Below are 10,468 nucleotides of genomic sequence, written 5' to 3' on the forward strand. Positions count from 1 at the left end.
AGAAATGCAGACAACTGGCTCTCATGAGCTGCTACAAGCTGGCTCCAGCCACTGACCTTTGCTAAAAATACATATGAAAAGTGTTTACAATGTGCCTATCATCTGACTCAGAAAGTCTACTCTTAGAAATGTTTTCTCAAAATTAGTCAAAGAAGTGTGAAATGACCTATGTATATGTAGGAATATTTGCCACAAGTTTGTTTACAATATCATAAATTTGAAAAACCTCATTGTTCATAAATAATTAATTAATAACTTGTACCTGTAAAGTAAAATAATGTCATCAAAATTTATTTATACATATATATACACATGACTTGGGAAGACAACATTATAGTCACATTAAAAAATCATTTTAGAAAAGTAGCAAAAATAATACAATCTTGGTTTTTTTTAAATATGTGTTTGGCAAAAAGTTGTCATCTACTAGCATCCATTTTCCCTTTCCTTCTTTGTTAATATAATCTCTGATGGTTAATTGGGCAAAGTGCGATTGGAATAAAGAAAATATTTTCCCAACTAAATTCTGGCTAATAGAGTACGAAGAAACACCCTTAAGGGGAAGTGGGCGTGTTCTTCTTCGCCCCTTTCCCATTCCTGCAGGCTGGAATAGATATGATGGTTGGAACTTGGGTAGCTATCATGGACTTTGCGTTAGAAAGATACATATGGAATAAGGAGACAACAAAATCAGGGCATCCTGGGTCCCCGGACAGCTCATCTTCAGAGTTAGTTTATGTGACACACCTAATAATATGTGCTATATATGCATATTTTTGCATTGGAAACATCTAGAAGTACATACACCTATGTTAACAATAGTTATCTCTAGGTGATTTTATTTACCTACTGTCTTTTTATTCATCTATATTTTCTAATCTATATCCTTCTACCAAAAATATATATCACTTGTGTAGTAGGTACAATATGTAGAGGGGAGAATATTAGTAGTTAGGAATTTTGATGACTGAATTTCATTGAAGACATAAGTAAGACATATAAAGGGCAGAAAAAATAGTTTCAAGTGCTTTAGCATATAATACTATTCCTTCCTATCGAAGAAGAAGATGGAGGTCGGAAAGTGAAAAGTTCTCAGTTTAAACAGTTGCCATTGTTTTTATCAATGATTTTTTTCCCCAAAGTCAGTTTAAAATTAAAACAATGCCTTTTTATTATTGTGGTAAGATATCACTAGGCAAGTAGGACCAGTCCATGTGAAAAGCATTTAATTCACTTTAGGAGGAAGCAGATTTCACTTGTAAATGGTGCACAACAGCCATGAGAAACTTGAAATTACTTAAAGATGATGGAATGAACAGTTCCCTGTTAAGTAAACTGAGACCAGGAGGCAAGCCCATTAAACTTGTGTACTTAAGAAAAACCCTGTGTACTTAAGGAGAAATCCTACTGACAAAGAAAGTAGACCTGTGACTATTGGGATGAGCTCTTCACTGTCAACTTTTTGACTCTCTAGTTAAGAAATTCTGAAGGCATCGGAACCTCTAGAATTCACAGTATCACTTGAGTCACATGCATTCTTAGAGTCAAACATTTCTGAGGTTAACTACTGATTCTGCCATATAGCAGCCAGGCTAGTTTTTTACTGTTATTAATTTTTTTAATTAACATATTTTTATTTCTTAGAGCAAATTAGGTTTATAAAATTCTCGTATACACCCTTCGCCACCCCAGATTGTCTCCTATTATCAACGTCTTACATTAGTTGTAGTATATTTGTTACAATTAATGAACCAATATTGATAAATTATTATATTAAAAAATTCATAATGTACTTCAGGTTTGCTCTTTGTGTTGTACAATTCTATGTTTTACCAAATGCATAATGTCATGTATCCATCATTATGGTATACAGAATACTATTTTTACCCTAAAATTCCCCTGCACTCCACCTATTCATCTCTCTCACCCTCCTTCTTCCCACTCCAAACCCCGTTGATCACTAATTTTTTAACTGTCTCTATAATTTTAGCTTTTCCAGAATGTCATATAGTTGGAATCATAGAGTATTTTGCCTTTAAGACTGACTTCTTTCACTTAGCAATATGCATTTAAGATTCCTCCATATCTTTTCATGGATCGATAGCTCATTTCCTTTTATCACTGAATTGTGAGCTAGTTTTTGGAATTCTTTGAATCTCATTTTCTCATCTGTAATAGAAATACTAGTGCTTACTTTGACAAGTTGTTGTGAATATTTGATGAGATGATATAAAGTTTCTGACATATAGAAGATATTCGATAAACATCGGTTCCTTCCATCACTAATTTAGATAAGGGCAATATATATAAAAATATATATTTAATCTACATATCTCATATGTGGATTAAGACGTCAACATCATAATCCCTGTGAATAAGTTACCTTACATGGAGAAAGAGATCTTGCAGGTATGATTAGTTTAAGGCTCTTAAGATAGGAGATTATCCTGCATTATCTGGTGAGCCCAATATAATCACAAGGGTTCTTATAAGAAGGAGATATAAAGGTTAGAGTCAAAGAAGGTGATATGAAAATAGAAACAGAAATCAGAGTGATGTGGTCATGAGCTAAGGAATGTGGACAGCCTCTAGAAGCTGGGAAAGGTAAAGAATGGATAGATTCTCCCCTAGGGCCTCCAGAAGGAAAACAGCCCTACTGACATCTTGAGTTTAAACCCATATTGGGCTTCTGATCTCCAGAAATGTAAAATAATAAATGTGTATTGTTTTAAGCTACTAAGCTTTTGTAATTTGTTAAAACAGCAATCAGAAATGAATAACATGCAATTGGCCTCAACATTTTTTCACTCCCTTCCAGTGTGCCTTCCTACATATAAAGGCTAGAAATCTAAAAACTACATTTCCCATTATCTCTTGCTACTAGGGCTCTAATAGGGTTCCCCAATTAGAAGCACTTGTGCAAATTTTGGAAAATGGAAGTGAGACAGAGGTTGTTTTCCTGCTGCTTTTGGCTGATTTCCCTGGAAAATAAGATTGTAGAGATGTATTTCTGCAGTAAAATCCAGCTGGGAGCTCTCCATGGGAGTCAATGGCAGAGGAGGCAACAACAGATTCCTGATCCAGCAGCAGCCTACCAATTCCCCACCTTCCTGGAAGAGGTACTTGCTGCCCAGGCTGGTTAAGTTCTGCAGTGTGCTAGGAATCATTCCTAAGGGCCCATCCTAGTCCGCGCTCCACCAGCATGTCCACTGATTTCATAAGTAGCTTATGCTCTGTATTAAATCCCTTTCTGCTTAAAATAATTAGAGTTGTTTCTCTTTACTGCAGCTGAACCCTGGTTGATAAAACCTCAATTCTTAATCATTCCCGGGGAAGCAGAAGTTCTCAGTTGGGAATGTGCCATCAACAGGTAGGCGGCTCTAAGAACTCTGCGATGGTCTCATGACCAACAAACTTTCCCCTCCAATCATTGGATTATGTCCCTTACTCACCTTTCTTTAACCAGACTTTCTCCATTATGAATTTTCCTCTTAAACTGGATTGATGTGTGATTATAACTTTGGTGCATCCAGGAAGTAAAGATTGCTTTTAAAAAAAAGTTTAAGACGTTATATAAAGTAATGTCTTTCAGCCTTATAAAAAGAATTTTTAGACTATCCACACTGAAGGAGAAATGTGTGATTGGCATTACTGCTCTCATAAAGAGGGATGAATTTTAAAAAGGTTAGAAAAACTTTCAGCAATTTATTTATATTGGTTTAGATCCTCAATTCTGAAAGATACATCTTTTTTGCATGATTCTTCAACTATGTGAATGCTTCTAAAAATGCATGTCAACCAAAACTGTCAACATAGTCTTCCAGATTTCCCAGAAATCATTTTGAATCTTTAAAAATATATATTCAATCTACATATCTCATATTAAATAAAATGTGGCACGTTATAACTTCCAAGTATGAATCAGGAGAATAAGTGCTGGGGAAACCATGGTCACTAGAATTAATAAATTTAGGTAAAGTGTTTCAAGGACTAAGTTCCATAAAACTTCAGATATCTTTCTAAGGCTACATCCTGGACTAGGTTTCCTCAGTAGTGTTCTACTCCTCTGTTTTTGAAGGAGTTAGAACATAACTCAGCGAATGTTTGCTAAACAGAGTCAACTAGTAAATGGTTTAGACTTTGTGGGCCGTATGGTTTCTGTCATAATTACTTAATTCCACCCTTGTAGCACAAAAGCAGTCAATGTATAATAAATGAGCATGACTGTGTTTCAATAAAACTTTATTCGTAGACACTGAAATTTGAGTTTGGTGTAAGTTTCACATGTCTGCCTTTTTATCAACTATTTAAAAAATGTTACACCATTCTTAAAGGTTCTGTACAATATCAGGCAGCATGTCGGATTAGGCCTGTGGGCCGTAGTTTGCCAACCCCAGCTGCAAACCTGGCTGTGCCCACTCCAACTACCCTAAAATTCCCACTACTTGGTGACATAGTCATGATGAAAATATTGTCTCTCAAATATCTGTGTTTCCTGGGAGAAGAGGAATAATTCCTCTTTTGTCTTCTCTACCTGGTGCTCAGCCCTTCATAATCTAGCTGCCACCTACCCTTTCAGGTCAATCTCTTCCTCCTTCTACTCCCAAACCGGCTTCCATATGCTACATGACCTAGACCTAGTCACAATTGACTATTTTTCTTTCTCTAAATAAGTAAGGAAGCTATAAATCTCCACAGCTGTGTCAGGCTGTTCCCTCCAACTAGAACAACCTCCTCACATCTCTATCTCATAGTTTTTGGCTAATTCCTCAAGATCCAGCTCAATGGCACTTTTTCTTTTCCCAGAAAAGTGAGGTCAGGACAATGATTGGCACATGGTCAACATGCACAGAATTGGATAAATGAAAGCACAGAGCAGGTGGGGCATCCTAGCTGGTAGGAAAAGGATTTTAGACAGGCATGGCATAGTGTAAGGTGTTCCATCCACAAAGCAATCATGACATAAATGGAAGGTGAGGAGAGGGTACCGAAGACATATATCTTACTTCTCAGTATTGCCAAAGCTACTATGCCCTGAGGAATGGGAATAGTTTGTCTCAATAAGCAGAATGGTTTTGCGATGCTGAAGCTCTGGAACATGTGCTACTCCTGGCAGCTGGCAGCAGCTCAGACTCACCTTCTCCTTGGCATCTGCTTAACTCTCATAGAGCTGGCCTTTAACATTTTTAATAAACATCCCAATCTTTCTTTTCTTTTTTTCAAGCTAAGATAAACTTTGAGCCTATAAAGAACTTGTTCATAATCAATGATGCTCAATAAAGTGAAAGAATTGGAAAGATTAATTTTTAAGAAGGACAGTGGAAGGGCAAATTGCAAATAAATGAAGGTGTTGTCATCTTTTTAAACTTCGTAAAGATAAAAATGGCAACATGATGTAATCACAAAAGAGTTGTGAGTCACAGCTCTGTTATGTCAACATGAGCCTTCTATGATCCTAAAGTTTTAAATGGACTAGAGGGTTTCAGATTCTAATACCATACAATTTTTTTTTAATTTTAACCAAATTTTACTAACATTTCTTATAAACAAAGACTGAACAGAGTCTAGACTTGCTGACAATGTTCTACCTCTGCTCTCTATATCTCAATTTTATTCATTTTCAAAATATGCCAGCTTCTAGTTGCTTACATTTTTCTGTTATGAATTCCTGAAGATCATTCTAAGATAATGAGGCAATTGCAGAAAGTTTTGCATTTATTTTATGCTTTGATAACATAGTAGTTTGTACTCATGAAAATTTTCAGCCAAGAATTTCTGATGTAAATCTAACAGTTTGGCCATTAATGATCATTAGTGTCACATCTAAGAAACAATCTGGTTGTTGTTATTTATTAAAAGCAATCGAAATGTGCCATTAGGTCCTAATTACAATATTTACTCAGATGGCCTTATTTATCCACAAGAAAAAATAATGCCAGACAGCTGCTAGAACTTTTACACTAGGCATGTGGGAAACATGAAGTCCCAGTACTTCATGATGTCCTCAAATAAAAATACATTTATAGAATGCTTTGTTAAAAATAGTAATAAAACCTTATTCATGCATTGATTGCACTTTCGTATATATGCATCAGGTTGAATGACATGAGACACAAAGGAACAAAAAGAAGTTTTCTGGGCTTATACAACACCAAGCCTTACACTCCACACCTAATGTCACAGCAATGAAAAGGCATAAGGCTAGACATCTGTTATACACTATCCAGACTCTCATTGGAAAGGGAATTCAGCTACGTGTTCCTGAGAGAAAGGTGATGGGGGTTGAGATCAATGCTTGGTTGAAAAGTAGGAATATGGAGATATGCTCAACAAGCATCAGTGTCCTGCTTGGCTGTGCTCAGTGATGCAGCAGGACTTCTCACAGCATTAGTTGATTTGTTTGCTAGATGGACTAAACAACAATCACCACACTTGAGGGCTACACACTTGACATAGAGGCGTAGCACCACTCACCTTTTAGTGAACCGTACAGGTTTGCACTAAGAGCTTCTAGAAACAACTATCAGGGGCCAAAGATCAGAAGATCTTTCCTAAGTATTTTATTGAAGCGTATACCTTGCTAAAGAGAGAAAGTTGCCCATAATATTGCCTGACACAGTGTGTCTTCTCATTCTAGTAAATAGAGTTTTAGAGCCTAATATAATTCGGTTTTGGAAAATTAAGTTAAGCGATGTTTCTTTCATCTCAGCACTGTTGAACAAATTTATGCTTTTCTATTTATTATATCACTTAGTATTTACAACTCTTTGAAGTATTAAGTACTGTTAAACAGCAGAGTAAATAGAGGCACAGAGAAATAAATATATACTTAGTGCACTAGGATAGAAGGAAGAGCCAGGGATGATGAACCCCTTTTATTATGAGGAGTCATTTGAATGCAAGTGACAGAAAACACAATGCAACTGTTTTAAACAAGTGAAAGTATTGACTCAGAGATCGATTGACAAGATTGGGACTAAGGCTGTATTTAGACTGCAGGATTGTTCCAGGAGCTCAGTTGATGTCCTCAGGAGTCACTTTCCCTCTCTTGGTTCTATTCTTATGTGCTTCTTCATTTTCAGGATTCATGTGTGGAAACATGCCTGCCAGCAAGTTCAAAGTGAGAACTTAGGTGCAAGTGCAGCTGAAAATGTGTTGCCTCTTTCACAAGAGCCTCTAAAAAAGTCTTATTGTTCTGTGTTGGTTCACATGCCTGTCACTGAATCAGTCACTGGGGATGGGGGAGTGGAATGCTTCTTTTGACTGTGTCAAGTCACATATCAACTTTGGACTAGGGTGAAGGTGTTGCATAGGGACTGAGACTAAAGAATCAAGGTAGTTTCCCTGGGAATGATTTTTGTTTGTTTCATTGGTTTCCACTGTATCTCAATAAACTATATACCTTCTTGGTGACCACAAAATTCTTAATTGATTCAAGTTCAAAATAGATGTAATGACATATAAACAAATGACTAACAATCTAGATTCTCTGTTGTCTCTCATTCAATGGAAAGTAGATCTCTATAACCCATTATTCCATTTACAGAGATCATCAGATAGCCCATAAAACCAAATTCCCAAACATTGCTATCACCAATAGGGAATAACTTTCCATCTGCAAACCAAAAAAAAAAAAAAAAAGAAGAAGAAAAAGAAAAAAAGATTAATAGAGAGAGGAAAAAGCTAGACAAGAGGAGATTAGGCAAAACTAAAGTGCTATTGCTGCTTGAGATTCACCTCTGTGAGCCAAGAAAAGACACACCGGGCTGCAGATGAGGCACCCTTTCTTATAATGTAGTTTAGCTGGCTCTGTCAGGTGACTCCACTACACACTTTGGGGAATGACCTCCAAAACTGTTACAAGATTATTTTTGAAAGAATATGTAATCATGACCCTCATGAAGATATAAAATGAACATTTGTCAAAGGTTTAACTTATTCATTAGTGAGGAAATGAGTGTTTCAACAAGATCAAAGGGGTATTCAAAGTATCACACATTCCTAAGCAGACAAGGAATGCTGAAATGAATTTACATATAGATGAAAAATGGGTCTATTCAAAGGGCAATAACCAAATGCTTCCCACTGGATTCAAGTGTTTTGCATATCTATAGACCAGAATTATTTGTATTAGTATCAGTTTTACAACTTTCAGAGTTGTAAAATAGCTCAAAGATCATTAAAATACAAAGCCTGCCACATTTATTCTATATAACAATAACAAACTATCAGAAATAGAAATTAAGAAAATAATCCTATTTATAATTTTATCAAAAAGAATAAAATACCTAGGAATAAATTTAACCAAGGAGGTGAAAGACCTGTACACTGAACACTATAAGACATTGAGGAAAAAAAACTGAAGAAGACACAAATAAATAAAAAGATACTCCATGCTCATGAATTGGAAAAATTAATATTGTTAAAATGTCCATACCATCCAAAACAATCTATAGATTCAATACAATCCCTATTAAAATTCCAATGGCATATTCATAAAAATAGGAAAAACATCCTAAAAAATGCATGGAACCACAAGACCCCAAACAGCCAAAGCAATCCGAGAAAAAAGATCAAAGCTGGAGGCATCGCACTGCCTGATTTAAAACTTATATTACAAAGTTATAGCAATTAAAACAATATGGTTTTGATATTAAAACAAACAAACAAACAGACAGACACACAGATCAATGAAACAGAATAGAGAGCCCAGAAATAAACCCACGAATATATGGTCAATTAAATACAAAAAGGAGCCAAAAATAAACCTGGGGAAAGGACAGTCTCTTTAATAAGAAATATTGGGGAAAATGGACAGCCACATGCAAAAGAATGAAACTGAACCACTATCTTACACAATACACAAAAACTAACTCAAAGTAGATTAAAGATTTGAATGTAAAACCTGAAACTATAGAACTCCTAGAAAAAAACATAGACAGTAAGCTCTTTGACATTAGTCTTGGCAGTGATGTTTTGAATCTGACACCAAGAGTAAAGGCAGCAAAAGCAAAAATAAACAAGTGGAACTACATCAAACTAAAAAATTCTGCACAGCAAAGGAAACTATTAACAAAATGCAAAGGCAACCTACATTATAGGAGAAATAATATCTTTATAATATTAAGTGATTCCAACTAACAGCATGAGAAATATTTCCATTTATTCAAATTTTTTCTTTGACTTTTAGTAAAATTTACCTTTTACTTGTGAACTTTTGTTATTTTCTAGATATTGTACAAATTTTTTGCTGCTAGAATGTTTTCTTAAATTCTGTCTTCTGTTCGATCATTATTGTTAAGTTTTTGTGAGTTAATCTTATATCCAGGAACTCTAATAGTTTGCTATATATTTTGTTAGTCTTTTTATATAGAGGATAACATATATAGCTCTTAATAGTTTTATCTCCTCTTTTCCAGTTCATAGATCTATTTTTTCTGATCTATTAAAGTTGGCCAGCAGTATTTTTTGTTCTAGGGAGGCAATCTGACGATATCTTTTTTTTTAAATAACTTTAGTGAGACATCATTCACATACCATACAATTCACCTATTTAAAGTGTACAATTCAATGGTTTATAATATACTTACAGAGTTGTGCAAACATAATCTAAATAAAAATGACAAATTTGACTACTTCAAAATTAGAGATTTTGGTTCCATGAAGGACACCATGGACAAAGTTAAAAAGCAACTACTGGATTGAGAGAAGATATTTTCAATATTTAGAAGTCAAAAGAGATTAATACATAGAAAACAAGGAATTTCTTTAAATTAACTAAAGATAGAAAGCCCAATAGAAAAAGAATTTGGAAAAAAAAATGTAACAGGCAAGTCACACAAAATGAGACACAAAAAAGCTAAAAATATATAAAGAGATTATTAAACTCATTTGTGTTTAGACAAATACAAAAATAAAACATTAAGACATAACACTATCCCCAAAAGATTGTTAAAAATTAGAAAGCTAGATAATATGAATGTTGTCAGGAATGTGGGATATAGGAGCTCTACTGAACTGCTGGTCGGGGTATGAATTGGTACAATCCTTCTGAAGATATATCTAGCAATACACTGTGAAAATAAGTATACATATTGCTTATTAAACATATATGCTCAGAGAAATTCTCATACAAGTTCTTGAGGGGACATGTACAAAGATGTTCATCACAATGTCATTTATAGAAGAGAGAGTTGGAGGCAAACTATCCATCATGAGGAAGAATGGATAAATACATACAGAATACTATGTAGCAATGAGAAGCAATAAGCTACATAAATATATAGAAACATGGAGATATCTTCAAAACACAGTGTTAGGTGAAAAAGTAAGGTGCGAATGAGATCTATAGAAAAATACCATATTAATAAATTTAAATGTCTGTATATAGAAGAATTCACATAGTACAAAAACAAACATAATGAAAGGATCTACCTCATATATATTAGAATGACTGCCTACGAGTAAG

The sequence above is a fragment of the Pteropus medius genome, unplaced genomic scaffold, assembly GCF_902729225.1.
Source record: "Pteropus medius unplaced genomic scaffold, Ma_sr-lr_union100, whole genome shotgun sequence".
NCBI classification, from domain to species: Eukaryota; Metazoa; Chordata; class Mammalia; order Chiroptera; family Pteropodidae; genus Pteropus; species Pteropus medius.